The sequence below is a fragment of the Rhipicephalus sanguineus genome, chromosome 1 (genome assembly GCF_013339695.2).
Source record: "Rhipicephalus sanguineus isolate Rsan-2018 chromosome 1, BIME_Rsan_1.4, whole genome shotgun sequence".
NCBI lineage: Eukaryota > Metazoa > Arthropoda > Arachnida > Ixodida > Ixodidae > Rhipicephalus > Rhipicephalus sanguineus.
This window is the reverse complement of record NC_051176.1, coordinates 215,097,186-215,117,825: the sequence shown is the minus strand read 5'-3', so window position 1 is coordinate 215,117,825 and position 20,640 is coordinate 215,097,186. Positions and strand designations below refer to the sequence as shown.

The 20,640-nt window shown below is 43.5% G+C and overlaps 2 protein-coding genes across 3 annotated transcripts in view; both read left to right on the top strand.

Moving 5' to 3' along the window:
- Positions 1–20,640, top strand: part of LOC119371725 (anamorsin homolog) — a 265,406-nt gene that overhangs the window by 98,831 nt on the left and 145,935 nt on the right. The window lies entirely within an intron of this gene.
- Positions 9,591–20,640, top strand: part of LOC119371748 (enhancer of mRNA-decapping protein 4) — a 37,737-nt gene continuing 26,687 nt past the window's right edge. Inside the window, exons 1-2 of one of the 2 annotated variants that reach the window (XM_049419391.1) lie at positions 9,591–9,983; positions 17,528–17,675. The gene's annotated coding sequence lies outside the window, so the exon portion shown is untranslated. Of the gene's footprint in view, positions 9,984–11,615; positions 11,859–17,527; positions 17,676–20,640 lie in introns of those variants that run through there. The other variant, XM_037642212.2, reaches the window with a different exon arrangement.

The window sequence follows — 20,640 nt, the reverse complement described above, 5'->3', positions numbered from 1 at the left end:
ACTCATAACAATGACTATAAGGAGGTTCCTAAGCACACTAAGTAGATGCATACATACTGTGCCAATTTTACTGACGCCTAAAGCTTATTCATTGGCAGACAATATATTGTGCCCTTTGTTGGGTGCACCTAGTCATGAATTTCTTGTCATCTCAGCTCAGTGTTATATTTTTGCCTCACGTAATGTGGTCAACCACATGTGAGGCACATGTGTACATATGTACCATATTTGTGTCAATGTAAGCACTTCCTCTGTTCTCATATTGAGAGTTACACCCCCTCTCCTCATTTCTCTCCAAATTGTATGACAATGTAAGCCTTTTCCCTGTTCTTGAAAATAGTTTGTTGCTGTCCTGACCAGCGTTGTGATGAAATTTTTAAAATTGTGTTGCACTACATACAGGCTTAATGAAACAGAAGGTAAATTTTCTATGGGGCACTGACAGCATTAGAAGCAGCAGTGTAGCAAAAGCCTTCATGTCAAGCAGATAGAATGAGTGATTGGGTCCTGGGAAGTGGTCTGGTGACAAGCAGTAATCTAAGTAGTGAACTGTGATTTTTCTTATGTTGAGTGTGACTTTACAGGTAATTTAGTTTGACTGTCTCATTCCAAATGTGCAGACACATAAGTTTTGTACTATATTGCTTTTTATATTTTAGGTAGCTGTTGACTCCCTGGTTAAGGTGTAAAGTATCAATTTCTGAAGAGCACGGCATGCGTTTGTGTGCCTCACCTTCTAATGTGACTAGCTTAATGTGATTGCCAAGTGCAGCACCTTTTAGCATGTGAGACAGAAGGCGGCGCCTATCACAAAAAGCATCAATGGTGGTTATGTGGTCTTGCAGATCATTTGTGCGCATTCCAGTCAGTCCCTCTACAGTGTTTGCAAGACATGCACCGACTGTGTTGCCAAAAGTTGGCTGTGTGCCACCATGTTGGCCACTAGATCTGCCACCATGCTTTTTTATTTTGCGTTTTTCCAAGTAGTATTCAGTCTCATTTTCTGCACTTTCTTTTCTGGGCACCCTAGGTGTGCCTTCCTACTGCTCCTCATATTATTGAGTACTCAGCTTTCATTGGCTTGCAGAGTTCAACTTGAGCCTTGGAATAACCTTGTATAGAATGTCATGAAAGGTGCTGCTGTTTGGTTTAGATGGATCCAAGGCTGTGCAGTGTTCACTGAGGATCGACTGATACATTGCAGGCTTGAACAGTATGACAAGGTTAATGGTCCTTTGTGTTGTCATGTGGTGGTTCATGTATGCTAACACATCAAGCTCGGGTTGACATTCAAGAGTATTGTGTCACTGCTAACCAAATAGCCTTGAAGTCTGCCAAAAAGAAATGCAAGTAAGATGCGCTGAGACTTCCTTCGTTCCACTTTCTTTGTGCTAGGCATGAGTTTCGTTCTGAATGTGGAGTGCTCTTTGCTAGTTACCACTGTTGTAATGCTTAGGCATTAAAATGGGCATTGCTTACAAGCAGTGTACTTATGACCGTGACATAAATATGAGCTTGAATGATGGCCACATGTGTACATATAGTACTTGAGCTTATAAATGACTTTCTCTTTGTTTCGTGCTATACCTTAGGCTGTCTGTCAGAGCTGGTAGTGTAACCTCATGGAAGCATGTAATGGCTTGCCAGATCATGCAGTGTGTTGTACCATGTCAGCATGTTTTATCACCTACAACACTCATGTACATTGTATTGAGTGCATTTTTTGGTACTTGATGGGGGTAAATATTACTATAATTTGCAAATTATGGATATGCAAGAGAAACATTCTGTGTTTCATAATTGCATGTGTGGTTGGTTCAGTTAACATCTCTGCTTGTGTACGATTTATGGGTTGCATTCTTACTATTAAAGCTCCCTTCCTTCTCCATTTTTTTACTGTAAGCTATACCGCCCAAAATAAACAATTACAGTCAACTGCCGATTTTTCGGACGCCCGATTTTCCGGACATGCTTGAAAATTCGGACACTATCGCGGCACCGTCACCAGCCCCATAGACGTCAATGTATAAGAACGTCCGAAATTTCGGACGCTGAAACTCTTCGGTGTCCGATTTTTCGGACTTTCTGCCCGAATTGCAGGTCCGCAAGGCATTACTTGAAGCCCCCACCTCTGCCGCGTCTATCATCTCGTAGGTTCGAATCAGCGCTATTGCGAGTCGATCTGTTTGAGACAGTAGCAGAGTCCGAAAGTCAGCTTTGCCGCAATGCCGGAGCGTTATGGAGTGAAGCAGACCAGAAATTCAAAGGGGCCGCTATCGCGGCGCCGTGCGGCGATGTTACGGATAAGCAGCGGAAATGCACGGAGGCGTGATGGCGGCAGCTGGCAAACGCGCCGGTACGACTTAATCGCTGACAACCCTTACGATAAGCATCTTCAGTTAACTGCTCGGTAGTGCACGTGGCCTAGCGCAGTTGCATGCGTACTGCACGCATTTAATAGGCGAGAGCCCAAATGCGCCGCGCCGCCATTCCTGCTGCCTCTTTGTGCGAGACCGCTAAGTGCGCCGCATAGACGCGTTGCCTTCGCGGACGAAACCAGCTCGCCATTGCCGCGCCCGTGTGCGGTCAAGAACTAAGTGCGCATCACGAACCCTTTCGTGATAAATGGCGTGCGTACGATACAGCAACAGTAAAGTGACGGCGTCAGTTTAGTTGGCGATGTACTGCACACAACTAGAAACGATCGGATAGATACGGCAGCAAAATGCTGCGTATCAGCGGCGATGTGTGTGCGCATATGCGCACACGCATCGGGGAATGCCGACGAGTCGTCCGCTCTTCCGCCACAGTCTTGTGTTCCGCGTCATCGTTTAGAAACGCTTCATGCGAGATAGCCGTAATCTATTCCGCGCTTTGCTGTTATCAGCGGCGCTCATCACGAGATGTAAAAGTGGCGGTTGGCACGTACGTAGTTAAGCGGGGTTCGCGGCAGGTACCGAATGTATTTGCGAGAGCCTGGGCGCGCACAGAAATGCCTGATAATTGTACTGGGAGGCATTAAAGCTATTTCGGACGTGGCTGTGGCGATTTGACCACTTAAGCGGAATAAAAAAGCATGAATTTGTTTTTTCGGACTGCCCGATTTTTCGGACGATTTCGCGGTCCCTAGGGAGTCCGAAAAATCGGCAGTTGACTGTAGGTACATAATTTTCTCAGTAGTGCTTTATTGAGAAACTTTTTAAAGACCATTCTCGGCTGTTTTGTTTGATAACATTATTTTCAATGGTTTAATGCTAACACTGATGATAGAACACTGAGCAAGTTGGTAACAAGACACATGCGAGTTGGTGACACGACAGTGGCTTGGCTAACAGAGATATTGTTTGAATTCAATTCATGCATCTGTCATAGTGCAGAGCCGGGTGTCTTAAGATAAGGATAGTCACAAGAGTGCCTCAACACACACACACACACACACACACATGCGGCAGCTGATTGAACTAATGAGCTTTTTTTTAACCCATAGAAATGCATAGGATTGAGAAGTTGCAAATTTAACTTCTCATTACCTGATGCAGTTTTGAAGTCCAGATTTTGTCAGAACATTGTTCTTACATGTTAGAAAAGCTTGCGAAATAAAGCATCAGGCATTTCAAAACTAAATATTCAGCAAAGAATAGTTCAGCATACAATTCAGCAAAGAATAGTACTACAAAAGAGAGCAATGGGTGGACTCTAAAAGATTATGAAAGATAATGATGTTAGCCTTAAAACTGGGTAAAAGTAATTCTGTTCTGGTTTTTCCTTTGGTAATACAATATATGGATGCTAGTCATGGACCTTAAAGAAATATAGACAAAAAAAAAACTAGATTCTTTTGAGCTTTGGCGCAGGCGTAGTTTCAAGAATTCCATGGACTGCCAAACAAACCAATCACTGACATGACTGTGGATGAGACTGGAAACGAGCGTATCGGTAGTGACCACCACAATTTTGAAATATGGTTTGGAGCATAGCCTCCAGCAAGTCTTCTGAATCTCATGCACATCATCATAAGCTTGCAGACAGCTGAATAGATGACGTGTCTTTCCATGTGGAGGAAGAGTATTGGATTAATGTTGGAGAATACGATGACTTGCTGATTTGGCTGCAGTGCATAATTGAAAAAGCAGGCAAGCAGCACAGGCTTTCAAGAGGCTCATGGCAGCAAAAGAGAAAAGTTTTGTGGGACAGTGAAGTGGCAGTTGCTCTGTCATCGCGAAAATGGCTGTGCCAGCAGCATAGGCTTGCTGGGTTGCATGGTGCTGATGACACGAAGGTTCTCAATTTATGGATCCAGTACATACAAGCCTAGAAATCGGTGTCTACATTAGTGCAGGACTGCATGGGTGCATGGGAGCTATGAACAGCAAGCTACTATGGTAGATGCAAGAGGCTGGCTAGGACTCTCGGATGACGTTTTGGCAGCATATTCAAGGTCATCATCCCCACCACGGACAGATTGCTATCATGACCCACACATGGTTTTGGAATATGCAAGTGATGTGTGTCTGATTCATCACCATAGGCGTGTGCACGGGGGGCGGCTGCCCCACACATTGACATAATAGGGAGGGGGACACAGCGACTCGGGGGGGGGGGGTGCAATGTCAGTGCCATACATTGACATAATTGGGAGGGGGGCACTGCGACGAACCTTCGCCCCCCCTGAAGGGGAACCCTGCGCACACCTATGTTCATCACAAAGCTCATCCCCAACGATAAGCTCAAGCCACGGTTGGGATGGAACATAAGAAACATCTCTGTCACCCAGTCCAATACTGTGCGAACATACCACCGAAGAAGAATTAGAGCATACTTTTAAAAGGTTGTCACGATGGTCGGTGGCTAAACTGCATGGAATTCCTCCTACCCCCCACTTTTTAAGCAAATTGGGAAAAGGACTTAATAACTCTTGCTAGCTGCTTTTAATTCAGCAGTTAAGGCTAGCCTGCACAAGGCTCATGCCAAAGAAAGTTGCTGACAAGTCCCTTCAAGTTAGCTGCCAACCCTTCACAATAACCACTGCCCTGTACAGGCTGTTTGCCCATATTTTTTGGTCAATGCTGCAAACATGGGCTGAGGCAGAAATCTTTGGGGAGCTGAAAAATGGCTTCAGCATTGGCATATACTTAGAAAATAACCTTTTCTTTGTCTCATAGATGATTTAGGTTGCATCAAAAAAGTTAGCCTTTCCTTTATGGCTTTCCAAGAAACATCACGGTCATATGATGCTATGGAGCAGACATTCTTGTGGCCCACTCCATCAGAACTTGGTTCTACGAATAAAATACTGGCACTACTGAGGGCACTGTATACCGACACCCAGATAATCAGCGAATGTACAAGGGGGACAGTGAAACTCAGACCCCATTGAACTGTTAAGAGCCCTATTACAGGGGTTTCACCATTCTTCTTCATGCTCTTTGTCTAAAAGTGTCTGGGCTTCAATCTAAGGTGCATGGAGGAAGGCGTCACCAACACTCGACAGATGCCGACACTGTTTTGCATTATGGACATTGTTCTCATGGCTTACAGCCCTGACCAGCTGCAAAACCTTCTGAACATATAGGTGAAGAAGGCATGAAACTTGGTTTATATTTCAATGTCTAGAAATATACTGCAACCGCCTTCCGTCTGAAAGCTCTCTAGGTGGTCTTGGAACTCTATATACAAGGTAGTAATTTCATTGCTTCGGCTGTTGAGTATAACTACTTCACAATAAACATCACATCTGCCCACAACTACTTGTAGAGCTAAAAGCTATAAATATGTCCCCTATGCCTTCCTTAGCTTCACTGTCTGTTGGTTTCATTAGGTCGTGTCCAGCAAAAGAAACGAGCCCTCGATCAATCCCTCTCTTTCTTTGTAGAGCTATGAGAAAGACTACTAGCAAAGGTGAAGACCAGTGCTCTGTGGTCTTTGAGCTGTTTCAAGCTTGTCAGGGCTTTGTGGAAAAGAGTATCTGTATTGGGTCCCATTTTGAGAAATATGGTCCTTTGCCTTTCTTAATCCACACAACAGACCCTGGTGACATACCCAACAAAGAGAGGCCGGCCACGACTATTCTCAGCACACAGGAAGGCATACCCGATGAGGCAATATAAGGAGTTATTGATTAGACTTCTTTTGAAGTGCTGAGGCCATGGCGAAAGTTGCTTGACAGATAAAGTTATATCCATTTGTGATAAATCACTGCGAAGTGGGCGACCCGAATGAAACACCTTACCAAATGATATGGCATCTACAGGGTATGGATCACAATCCTATCACATGGTGACCGAGGGCACAAAGTGAGGGAGCATGTCAAGAAGCTCCAAGGAAAGCAGCCTGTTGGGCGAGGGCCATGACAGTATGCTCGAGCTTGCCTCTTATATGACCCATACTCACTGGACACGAATACAACCTGCCAATGTGGTTGAAGAGTCTATACCCAACATTGTTCCCACATCGTTCTATACCCTCGGCCTAAAGCTACATTCCAGACAAAGAGAAAGGATGTGTTTCTGTGAATGAGGCATCCGTTAGACACTTAGGCCAGGGAAAGCATAGAAATGTTAATTATTGTGTTTAACTGTAGTGTACAAATTGTGACATAAAATTAATTGAAGTGGATGAAAATTACCCATTTCATTGGTGCTGACCAAAAAACCCTTGTGTGCTAACCTAAGGCATTAAGTCTGCTGTGGCGAGGCCCTCGCTATGAATGAACGAAAGAAGAGGAATCTTTTTTCCTCTTCTTTCGTTCATTGAAGTGTACAAAAAATTACCCATTCCGTCGGTGGGATCTGAACCCACAACCTTCGAATTTCACCGATGGAACGGGTGATTTCTTGTCCACTTCAGTTCATTTCAATTTACATCACAATTAGTACACCACAGTTAAACACAACAGCTAACATCCGCAATGCTTTCCCTGGCCTGGTTGTCTGTCCGATTCATTTGGTTGTGTCTAACGTATAAACGAGCCCCTCGAAAAAATTCCCCTTCTTTCGTGGGTCTGTTGTAGATGTTCCAAGGTCCATCAGATGTTCAGTCATGATGTCTGACATGGAGCCAGAGAAGGCAAAGTGCATCCAGATTGGAACAAACAAGCTTTTTCCTTCCTCCATGGTAAGAAGCACCTAGTAAGCAGTAGTGACGGGTCGCTCAGGAGTGGACCAGACATTGTGAGCAACTCTCCTTTTAAAGATTGCATAGCCTGTGGCCCAGTAAAGGTGAGCGGCGGTTCCCTTCAGGAAGACAGAGGGGTAAACCACTAGCTCAGGTGAGCAGGGATGAGGGAGCGACACAAGGCATCCTACCCCACAATACCACAACACTTCTACTGAAACGCGATGGCTTGCTCATTCAGTGGGCGCTCTCTGAGCAGCGGCTCAAAAGATCCGGCTTGCTCCTGAGCAAACCATCTCACTCTGATAGAAGCGCTGCGACATAGTTTAGTGGTTTGCCTCTCTCTCGAAAACGAGAGCAGCAAGAATTGCTGCTCTCGTTCAGTGAGCCGCTCACTGAAAAAGACTGCTCTCTCTTGTTCACTGATCCATTAACGCACTCAGAGCAGCCAGCCTACTCACTTTTAACTGGTTCATTCATTCAGTGTTCATTTTCGGCTTTTCAGCTCCGGTTCAGCAGCCGCTCGTAATAAGGTGTCCTTGGAAGTATTCTTCCCATCTGTTCACGGTGAATGCAGTTTCTACGTTGTGTACACGAGGCTTTCATGTTGGACCATAGTTGTGTGCTGTGTCATAATTATAGTGTCAAATTTGTTATTATTCATTGTTACTACAAAAAAGACGACTTCATTTATTCTTTTCTTTGTTTGATTCAACAGTTAGTAGCCAAGAAAAATTTACTTACATCTTGGTTGGTGCATAACACTTGACATGCTTGGTTTACAGTATTCATGACAGACATTTCTAAAATGAAAACAAGATTAGTTCGAACTATGTGTTTCTTCTTGCCTTATTTTTCAAATCGCTTTTTAAAATAAATGGTATTTATTAGTGTATTGGTTTCTCTTATGAGCATTCACATGTAAAGTCTAAGATGTGTGTGTGTGTGTGTGTGTGTGTGTGTGTGTGTGTGTGTGTGTGTGTGTGTGTGTGTGTGTGTGTGTGTGTGTGTGTGTGCGTGCGCGCGTGCGTGTGCGTGTGTGTGTACACCAGCACACACACACAAGGTGTCTCTAGAAAGGAAGTACCATATTATTTGCTTGCTGCCTTTATAATTACTTTCTATGTGGCGGCAGACTTCTTAAGACAACTAGAAACAATAACTGCAGCATATTAATTACATAAATTAAAATAATAAACTTCTTAATTAGGGGAGACATATGGGAGAATTGAAGTCCTTCCTGCAAAGAGCCCATTGCCACTTTGAGATTTCCAAAAAGCAGCCTCTGGGAATTATTGCGCAGCGATGAACTTTGAAGAAGTTCACCAGCAAAAACCAAAGCGCCGATCCGAAGCAAACCGAAGCGCCGATCAACGCAACTAGCAGACATCCAGAGTGATGTCACTGTTTGCGACAACGATTGCAGTGGTGTTATTCCTGTGTCACCAGCGCAGCCTGCACACCCATGAGGTGAAGTAGATCAATTTTTTATATAATGCCACTCGCTCATTCTGAACATCTCGGAAGAGTACAGCACTTGTGCTTTTCGATGTTTTGGTTTCACTGGTGAAACTAGTCGGAATTTTTCACTCTGCTTAATTTACCAGCAGCTACTTTTTGGAAGTCTTAAAGTGGCAATGGGCTCTTAGGAAGTGCTGTGATTTTCCCATTTTACCCAACCACCTGTCTCCTCTAATTACTACCACCGTAATTGATGCCTACGTATACAGTTATCTCAAGATGTCTGCCACTACAAAAAAAAAGTAATTACGAAGGCAGCGAGGAAATATTGCATATTGCTTTTGAGGATTTTCAGACACATTTCTTGAAACACCCTGTTTTATCACCCCACAAAAACGGGAAAGCATCTGTCTCTCAAGTGTAGAGGCATTTTATTGCTAATATGAGAAAAGAAAAATTAAGGCAGCATCGCGTTAGTGGTGCCAAGCCTGAACGAAGGGCGGAGCCGGGCGACCTGCCTTGTTTCACTTTATTTTTCTTCTTCTTTCTTCCTCTTTCTCTCTGTCTTTTTCTCTTTTTTTGTCTCATTATTACTATTTCTTTCCTTCTCTCTCTCTCTCTCTCTATATATATTTATTTCTTTTTCCTGCTCTTTCTATCTTTTTTTCTCTCTATTTCTCTCTTCTGTACTCGTTCTCTCGCCCATCAAAGTTATTGCAACCCAGGCTGGGCAAATCGGCGGACGTGTTCTGGGAGCGAAGCAGAAGATGAAGCAGAGAACAAAGAGAGTGCGTGTTGGTTCATGATGATGATAGTTTTCTAGTCACGCCACGCGGCATAACACGGGCTCATTAAAATTGCAACATTTCATTTTTCGAAATAGAAATGATTGTTTTTTGAAGCCAAACAACCAGACTGCACTACACAAGTTGCGGATTTCAGTGAATCAGTGTATCTCAGTCAGCGGAGCCGTTTATTGTAGGTAGATAGGTAATAAACTTTATTAAGGGTCCAGCGAGAAATTACTGGCTCGGGCTAGGCCTCCAGGCGCCATCGTCTGAGGCATATCGTGTGAGGTCCTCGGCGATGGTCCTGGCTCGCTGAAGTGAGCTGTTTTTCAGAGTGCACAAGGAGTACCGTTGTTGCTCTCAAAGAGAGCTCTGTCGCTCTGTGGTTGAAGATTTTACAGGCATTTCACAAAAGCTGTCATCATCATCATTGGTGCTTGCACACGCATGCACGCGCCAGTTTCGTTCCATCACGAGGAGCTGACAGAGAGTCGCTTTTAGGGTGTGTGGCTGAACGCTGTCCAGCTGTCCTACTTGCTTTCCCTGTCATCAGTGGGACTGGCGTTCTTCTGTACGACTGCCAATTCCACGGCATGGAACCCCCTTCTGCCGCTGCTAAAGGTATTTGATTTTGAAAGGCTTTGGTGTTTTCTTCTCAACGCGATAAAAGAATGTTTTGATTTCTCTGAACTAGTGGATCTGCCAGATTGTCTTTGGGAAGTTGCAAGAGATGTCTTGGCTGCGTCTAGAACTGCGTTGTTACATCTACTCGATGAATACTAACAAATGCTAATATCGTAGGTTTGACTACGTTCTTAAACAAGCTGCGACCGAGATGTTCCAAAATTCTTCCCCTTTGGTCTGTTCAATTCGATTGCACATTCTTGAGTTCACTGCGCATTCCAGACGCGTGCAGCGCCATTTTGGAAGTGCTCTTGCAGCGTGATCTCTAAGGCCTTCGTGTATGTGGTGCAGGTCTTTGCGTTTTACATCACACGCCTTTCGTTAATGGCGTTGTCGGGAATTTTTGTCAGATTCACAGCTGCGTACCGTACGTAAAATTGCCGTGGACTTCGAAAGCTAAAAAAATAAGCGTTTTAACGGCGTAGATGAGATACTGGTGTGTAAGGTGGTGAGACTGAAATTATCCGGATATATAGGTTTTGGGAAGGAAACTACTTTGAATTTGATTTCAAGAACCTTTTCAGCCTGTGATTGGACACGCTCGCCCATAATTCTGAACGTCTCGGATGAGTATTATAGGTGTTCTCTGGTACTGCAGTAGCGTTCTTCGACGTTTCACTTTTGCCGGCGAAATTTATCGTTATTTATCACTCTGCTAAAATTACCAGCAGCCACTTTTTGAAAATCTCAAAGCGGCAGTGGGCTCATAGGAACATCTGACCCGACTGCCTGTTTCGTCTAATTAAATAGGTAATTTTAAATTCTATTATTACCATCGGACATCGCAAAGGGGACATTTTTCGTTTCCTTGGTATGCAGTGTCAACGCTGTCCACACACCGGAGTCGGAGAACTCATATAAAATATTTTAATTTGACTTTGAAGTTTTTGTCGCTGAGCATCTACAAGACAGCCCCACTGCAATGAACATTGTCACGACGAGTCAAGACAGTTCCCCCGAGTTTGCGAGTTCTGCGTCCTGCATGCAGCCTAAATCGCAGAAATCACTGTCAGGGTCACTGGACGGCAATTCACTCATCGTTGTTTATGGGCACCACGGGCAGATGACGGATTTGCCGCTAGTACTTCGCGTGTTTCTGTATCCCCGTGACGTCACACTGCTATGAAACGTCACTGAGAAGCCGCCCCCTTGATATCGAAACCGAAAGTGTCCAGGCACCACATACTCGTTTTAGGTTTCTCGACACCAGTATTTTTATTTAGAGCAACAATCCGAAAATTTTTAAAATTCGTGTCAGTACTCCTTTAAGATGCCTGCCACTACAAATAAAAATAAAAGTAATTACGAAGGCAACGAGCAAATATCGCATTTTCCTTATTTTTGAGGATTTTCAGACACACTTCTTGAAGCGCCCGGCTTTATCACCCCACGAAAGCAGGAAAGCATCTGTCTGTCAATGAAATTGTAACGTAGCGGTTTTCGAAATAGAAATATAAAGAGTGGTCATGCCATGATAACACATACCAAACAACAAGACACAAGTTGCGGATTTCAGTGAATCGGTACAACGGTTCGCGACAGCTATCATCATCATCAACGGGTGATAGGATGGTTATGACGTAACCAAGGTAACTACCGCGCGCATGCACGCGCCAGTTTCGTTCCATGTAGGTGCTCTCTGGTCTCGTGTTCTAATCTCTGGTTCCATCACGAGGAACCGACAGAGCCACTTTTCGGGTGTTCAGTGGCTGAAGGCTGTCCTACTCGCGTTCCCTGTCATCAGTGGCACCAGCGTTCTTTTGTACGACTGCCAATTCCACGGCATGGAACCCCCTTCGGCCGCTGCTAAAGGTATTTGATTTTTGCAAGGCTGTGGTAGTTTAACTTAACTCGATAAAACAATCTTTTGATATCTCTGGACTAGTGGATCCGCCAGATTGTCTATGGGAGGTTGCAAGAGAAGTCTTGGCTGCGTCTAGAACTGCGTTGTTCCGTCTACTCGAGGAACTTAATACTAACAAATTCTAATATCGTAGGTTGACTCTTAACAAGCTGGGACCGAGATGTTCCAAAATTCTTCCCCTTTGGTCTGTTCCATTCGATTGCACAATGATTGCGCATTCCAGGCACGTGCAGCGCCATTTTGGAAGAGTCTTTGCAGCCCTTGCAGCCTGATCGTTATGCCTTCGTGCATGTGGTACTACAGGTCTTTGCGTTTTGCGTCACACGCCTTTCGTTGCTGACATTGTCCAGAATTTTTGGCAGATTCACAGCTGCGTACCGTAGGTAAAATTGCCATCGATTCATTGCCAGTACATCATTCATTGGGTACGCTCGAGAACCCGTTCACATGGGTATACCTTCGTTGCTCATTATGCCTAAAATCGCCACTGACAATCGAAGAATGCAGGAACTGGGCCTGAAACGACCGGCGCCGCAGTGATGTCACGCATACATTTGAATAGAACGGACCCCTTTTCATCACTTTACCAGTTCGCGTGGTCGTTTATATTAAAGTGAAACTTTGTTTTTCACAAATGCTGTGCTGTCGGCTTCGGTGGTACAGTGGTTACGGTGCTCGGCTGCTGACCCAAATGTCGCAGGTTCGTTCTCGGCTGCGTGGGTCATATTTAGGTGGAGGCGAAATGCTAGACGTGCGTCTACTGTGTGATGTCAGTGCACGCTAAAGAACACCACATGGTCGAAATTTACGGAGCCCTCGGTGTGCCTCATAATCGTATCGTGGTTTTGCCACATAAAACCCCGTATATTATTATAGTATTTCGTTGTACGCTGATTAGTATTTGTTGGGTAATGGGAAAGACACGCAAACAAAATTGACATAAATTGTAGAACAGAATCGCGCAAGTCACATGCTACAGCTACTGACAGCTGCTAGTTATGTTCTTTAGAATGCGCATGGCTCTATATATATATATATGTATACTGTTTTCATGTTTCTAACTCTCTACCTCTTGAATTATTTTAGAAACAGCATTCTCGAATTTGACTTTTTGACTGCTTTATAAAATCGGGACATTGAACTAAAAAAAGACATTCAAAACGATAATTTCCTTTAGAGGATGTGTAGGATAGATTGGTTAACTATGGGAGAAGGTTGGCTCCTTGCATCAAGTTCTACTTGCTGTATTTTAGTGGAAAATGGTATTGTAGCTCCAGTCTATGCATGAAAGAGAGCTACACGGATGAATTTGCTCAGATAGTTTTTGGTAGGAGAAATGTAAAAATGAAATATGCGGACCGGCTGATCTTGTTTACGGGGTGCAAAAAGGTTAATAGTGCTTTACACACCTTGCTTTTCTTAAAACTAGTTTAGTGATCACCTTGTAACATGGAAGTTTTCTTGACCATTGGCTGGAATGTGCTCTTGCCAATAATCGCATCGTAGGAGCCTCTTCTGAATGCAAGCCCCCCATTCACTTGGATCCACTTATTGCGATGGCTAAGTGGCTCTGGCATCATGTTGCTAAGTCAGAGGCAGTATTGTAGGTGTTAAAGAAGAAAAGCAGCTGAATATGTTATTGTTACCCTAAAAAAAGGGGGTGGGGGAACATGATATTGCCCTATGCTACTTACAAAAATAAGGGGTAACGTGTGACTGTTACCAAATAAAAAGTAATGGCTCGTTATTTCTCCTGCTACTCCATGGTCAGAAATATTAATTAGTGCATCTTTGTTGTAGAAACCCACAATAACGATTTTAAAAAGCATTAATGTTTCTCATAAAACTTCTTGCTCACAACAATTTTACTTGAAATACTGATTAACGAGAATTCTGTGCACAAGTGTGCCACACCTTAGCAATTTATAAAGGCCTAAAGTTGCCTGTAGAGTTGTGTGATGGCTTCTAACTCTGTGACACATGGTGAATTCCTTTTTCTCAATGTGACATTAAACCCAAAATAAGAGTTCATCATCAATGCTCCCCACAAAGAAAACATCACTGAACTCCCAACATAATTGCAACAGTTCTGACGGCATGCTTCTATAACAAAATTGATGCACAAATTTCACGGCAATAAAGAAATGGTTAAATGGCATCGTTGCAGAAAAAAATATTTATGCACATAAACAAATTTTTTTCACTTTAACCTGTATAATTGCCACAAAAAATGCTAGTGTTTACAAGAAGGTGTTCAAGGTCAGCCTCGCTTGCTCAGGAATTCAATGACCAGAAACGTAGTCGCAATTGCAGATGGAAACAAAATTTATTTTGGGAACAAAGTTGATAAGCAGTGCTAGAGTATTGCAGAGACAACCAACAACAGTCATCAAGAGTGCCAGTACATTGTTTATTTGCAACATCACTTCAGATGCTGTACATTTTTTTTTTCTGGAAAAGGGAGTGGCAGGGGTAATTGGATTAAGAAGCAACTAGTAATGCCACACCTGACATCACCAAAAAATGTTGATGTACGTATGTTACCCGTTACAGTTACCTGAAAAGTTACACGTTGCCGCCAACACTTGTAAGAGCTCATGTGTTCAATTTCTGACCGTGGTGGCTATGTTTTAGCAAGGGTGGTATACAGAAATGCTTGTGTGCAGTAAAGAAAAGTACAAGCGCGCAAAATATTGAATCCGCACATTAATCATTTATTTCACTTTCAGACAAGTCACAGTAACTTGAAGGAGTACTGAGGCAAAATTTTCGAGGCAACAGAGCTTGCGAGATAGATGTAGACACTCATACATCATACAAAATATCAATGGAAAATGTAGCCTGGAACATAAATTTATAAATAATGTTAAAGTGTATGCTGTGCAAATGGGTGCAAGACAGAGCACCTCGCAACATCAACATCAGCTTGGTTGTAATGTAAACCAACAACCACCTATGTCAGGAGTTTGTGTTGGCTGCCATGCTCCTTGTGTGGGCTCTCTGCAGCATTTTTCAGTGCAGCACTAATGTGCATATGTTGCCACGCATGACGCAAGCCACTGTTTTGTATGGTCAGGTGGCCAGCTGCGTTTTCAAAAAAAGAGAGAAAACGTGGTCCGGTTTCTCACGGCACTGCCTGAAACCGAAACTGTGATGGACGCTCCCAAAACTTCCCTGAATAATTAAGCTGCCCGCTAACTGTGATAAGTGGGTCATTAGCTACCTATTGTAGTAGAAAAAAGAAGATACAAAATTTTCATGTCAGGACTCCTTTAATCTACTTATTATACACACACATGGTATTTGCCTAGCATTTCTTTAATAGTATGCTCACTGTTTTCTGTTTATAGAGTGCCCTCTTGACATTTACATGGGCAACTTTACAACGATTTGTTAGTAATGGTAGTTTGAGGCTCAATTTCATGCTACTTATGCTGGCAAGGATAAATAACTGAATTAGTAGGGGTGTGCTCATATTTAAAAATTTCGAATATTGATGCAAATACTATTGCAACATCCTGTTTGATTCAGTGTTTGAATCTGTTAGCCTCTGTTCATCAATAAGACTATTTTTTGTTTTGCAGATATTTTAAAATGTCAAATAAACTCAAATAAACACAAACGTAGCTGTAAAGTATGGGCATGATAGAGACATAAAAAGAGAGCTTATGCAGTAGCACACCAGACTGCAGTGCTTGAGGCGACATACCGTCATTCGGACTCTCTAAAGGGTTTTTGGCATGCAAAGAAGCTACTCATTTGTTATTTTCCCCTTTCCTGGTTCTAATGTAGGTTGTGAACACAGTTTAATAATAATTGTAATAATTGCTGTTCAATGTTAAAGTATTCGACTCACTACTAATATTATTTCATTCATGCTCAAAAATCACTATATGCGCACGCCTAACAAGTGAATTTTTATGCTTTCAATGCCACCTTAGAGTAATGAGCAGGTAAATTCTCTGATTTTACAATCTAAAGAGGCTGTGTGAAATGTGTGGAGCTTTTGTGTGGACATCAGATAAAAATATTTTGTTTCCTTGACTCATCGGTATACTAAATTATTGAACAATCTCCTCCGAGTTAGACATACAATAAACCTTCGTTAATGCTACCTGCCTGGAGTGTTGCATAACGATGTTGTGAATGGTAATATGCCCTTACCGCCAGGCACCAATTTGTCTCCTAGCGCCACCTCTAGCAATGCAGAAATAACCACAATGCCATGTTGTCTAATTTGTCCACTGCCATGGAAAGAATTCCAGTTCTTCCACCCTAATATGTGGTCCCTAATATGTGGTAGCCCACTGTGGCGATACCAAGCAGCAAGTGTAATTATAAGGTAAAAAAATCTGAAGGCAACATTATTCCTTGACTTATATGTTATAGTGGAACTCACCCGTCGGCATTCGTGTTCCCTGGTGTATTCCTTAGTGCCCAAGGAGACATTAACGGCGTTATGCGTTCAACGCCAGTGAGCCCACTACCCCTCTTTTAGTTCACTGTACCACGGCACACCCAGAAGAACTGCTGGTGGCATGAGCAGGGACATGCTCTTATGGGGGTGAGGTGCACAACACCTAGCGAGTGCCGGAGTAATTTCATCCTACGCAAGCTCCGTCCTTTGATGTACACGAGGCAAACGCTCTGTAACCCAGCGCACAGCTGTCGCATCGGGAGGGAGGACTGGGAGAGAGCGTGTAGACAGGAGGATGTGACATCGACACGCCAGATGTTCGGGGTCGTTTAGCATATTTTAAGTTATGACATATCAAATGTCCATTCAGTCATGGGATTGAACCCACAACCTTTGCATTTCGCTGATGCACTACCAATTGTGCTACTTTGGCGCCTGTTCCCCCATCTGCTTGCTTGGGTATTTCTGTAGTTGTAACCTTGGGAGTGTTATTCAGTGCCACTCGTGGCCATGATGGTTAATGTGAAACATCTCTTTTTCTTTTTTGCCATATGGCACCACATAACACATACGAAATTTAAGAGTTGGCATCTGACCATAAACCCTTTCACCTAAAGGCATCAAACCTGCCGGGGTCAGGACCCTCACTCTGACTGTGGGATCCGCGCTTCATAGAAAGTGTCTGGAGCGCAGCAGGTTCTGGCTTAAATTTACCATACAAGTTTGCCCGCTCATTCAGTAGTATTACATAAGGTCATGCCCACGGCACAGTTCCAAATCTAAAGAAATGTTCAAAAATTTAGGCTTGAAATTTGCAGGAAGATTGTTTTGAAGTAGTATGTATTCCCACTGTCATGTAGCCATGCCTATGTACAGTGTTTGCTTTATATTGGACTTCTGCTTGTCATTCAGGTTGGAGCCTGTGAGTTACACAAATCTAAAATATGAAATTGATTGTTTTGTCGTTCTGTGTCATTGAATGGCTGGCAACGCCTGGTGAAACCTTGAATGTGTGGATGCCTGTGAGATAGTTTGAATGACGGCAAGTTATTGCTGTTTTCATTTGAAAGGATCAAACTATCGGATATTATTTTTTTTTACAAATTGCATTAGTGTATCAACCGGCACTAGGTGACTCAGTTGAAGATGTTGTCAATGACGATAAGAATTTTTAGTCAAGCCTGTGGTTTAATTGTGCAGCTGAAGACGTGTGCCGGGCAGCACTTGTGCCTAAAGCAAGGGTTCCTGTGTACTTGAATGCATCCATGTACGACAGCCGAAATGATCGTGCACTGTGTCAACTCCCAGACAACGCTACAGCACTCCACACTGCTGCAACAAAGACACCGTAGGTGGTCATTCTTTTGGTTACTGGTGGGAGGATGAAACTTGGCAGATGCATGGTTCCTGCCGGTGTGCAATGGCAGCCGGCCAAAAATCGATATATGAAGTAGCCTTCTTTTCTCTAGGTTCCTCCACTTGGTACTGGCATGGCATAGATTATTATACAAGGATAGTTTCTGGCATATTCTTGTTGAGGCTGGTGTTTCACCCATCAGCATGACCTGTGTGGAGCATTTCCTTTTCTTTTCACACTGGTTGCTCTTCTGAATGAATGGTATTGCATTACTGTCTCCCGTAATGTAACTGGTAAATTGATCAATACTTCTGTAAATGTTACAGCTGCTTTCTTTATATTTTTCTGCTCTACATTCATGTAAATCGCAAGGTATTTTTAAACGTGAAGCATTTCTTAGCGAACAAAAGGTACTTTGACCGTTTCTATCTACCTAGCCACTTACGGCTTGGCACTCTCAGGGTCATCTCCTTAACTTCGTATATACCAAAATCGGCATGGGAGGATGTGAGTGTGTGATGAACACGATTCGCAAGTCATGCCATGAATAATGTGACTTCCCTGTTGCGTATGTCATGAAATCCATTCCACCAGTCGTGTGGCACATACCCGCACACTGCAGCCTGTCGTATTTGGGTATGCGCCGCAGGTTATTCATAGTGCATATCATCCTAACTTTGGAAATCTTAAGGCGGAAAGTTGGGCTAGTTGATATCGAGCATAATAGGACATGATTACTAGCGTAAAAGGAGACTGGGACGGGCAGTGATATTTATCACTGCTCTAGCGTGGTGCCGTGTTTCTTCTCGCCCCACGTCTCCTTTTACGCTAGTAATCATGTGCTGTTGTGTTTGGAAATCTTAAAGCATCAGCTTGAAGGAACCTATGTCGCTGAAAATGCAGTGTCAAGATTAGCGGTGTTGTCGATGGGTGAAATATCGCTTTGGAAGCAAAGAATAAAAATCACTGCTCGAGCCAGAATTGAACACAGGCTTTCTGCACGGCAATCAAGTATTCTACCACACAGTAAGCCAGTGCTTCAAACTGCTTCAGAAAAAGACCCTATACAAGTTTCATGTCAGGACGTGAACTGTGTTTGCAGTGTTGGCTGTCCGCTTTTATATCAATGTAATAAACGCTACGTATATACATCTCTGACTACGTAAGCTGTAGTCAAGTGTTGTGCAAATACCCCTATGACAAGTACCTCTGATATGCACATCATCGCACTGCAGCGTGCACTTCCTGATGATGAAACTACTGTCTCTGATCTAACCTGAGTGCTGACATTATGGCAGACCATGAGCTACCCTTTACACACCAGTGTACCCAGCGTGTCTGGTGAGCCCACAATATGTGCACTACTACTCGATTTACAAAAAGACGTCAGTACACCTTGTAACGCTTGGCTCAAAGCAAAAGATCTGTGTCGGCTGCTACTCGCTGACTGCTTCACATGAAACTGATTCCCACAATGCCTGGGATCCGCCAAACTATTTTTTTTATATGCTGGGCCGAAGCACAGTGACTCTTCTACTGAGCTCAAGGTCATGGGTCTGGTTCTAGCTGCGGCAATTGCTTTTTGATGAGGACTGAGTGTAAACATGCTCATGTACTTAATTTAAGTGCTTGTTACAAAACCCTAGGTGATCAATATGATCTGGAGTCTCTCATTGAGGCACGCCAGAAAGAGTCAACGAGCATTTTACTGTGTTTTGGTCATATACGATGTACCACAAGGTGGTGTGCTGAACTCTACTTTTGCTCTTGTCTATTATTATTGTTGACGTAGTTGAGTGCTGTGAACAAATATAGAAAAACCTTGTAATGGTTGGTGTCAACACTCGCACCCTTAACCGTGGGCTTGACATTCTTTCAGGAAATGACCCCTGCAGCAGAGGGTTACCGGCAACTTCACCTTGCTAATATTATTGAGGTTAAGGTCAGGTCCTCAACAACAAATTGTCTGTGGGTCCTCAATGTCACATGTGCATGCTGCTTCATTGTTTGTCTCTTGTGCACAAGGGATTATAGAGTGGTTGAGTGGTTTTATGCATCTTAAATTTGCTGCCACTTCGAATGTTATTAGTCAATGAAAAGAGTGGCTGGTTTTATTGCTAGGCACTATTGCTGTTTTCTGATAGTGTCTGAAGTGATATGCAGCTTTTCAAATGCCACCTGCGCTGACACTTGCAGGGGCACGTACAGCTTTGCCAATTGTGCTAATTTGCACAGATAGGGGTTCTGTGTACCACCCAACTCCAAAATGTTGACAGTAGAAGGGCTCCGGAAGCTTAGAAAGTATGCACGCGGCCAGCACACACACAGTCAGAACTGTGGTTATTGTTTGCCACAACCACCGCCATGCATGAAACCGCGATCGCTGTAAACACGATCATGTATGGTGACAATAAACCTCCGAAAGTTCACACGCATCCAGCGCTCACAGAGTCAAAGTGATGCTGCTTGCCGCAACTGCTGCGGACAAAAGAAAGGTAGACGCGATCACAGATAGCAACAATGTATTTTATGAAGGCACATGTGTGGCCAGGGCACACGGATTGAAAATGGAACTACCGTTGCCGCAACCACCGCTCATGAAACCGCGGTCACTGTCAACACAACCGATAGCGACTACGCTGCTCCGAAGGTATGCTGCTAATGCAGCTGTAGATTAAAACCATAAAATAGTAAAAAACATTAAGCGTTTTGGCACTCTTGTCGTTTGCTGATGACTATGGTGGAGCGGACTTCGGCACTTAGTTTTCAGATTGCCTCAAGTGAAGCTTTGATGCATGTGTTCATGGCAGCCAGATGCGCCGTCCCTTATCGGTCCATTTGAGTGTGTCCCAGAAAAACATACGCAAGTTCTTTCGACAGCAATAAATGTTATGTGTGTATATCATGGTTTGAAAACGGATTTGATAGTTTTTGATGATATGAAATTTCGGGTGAT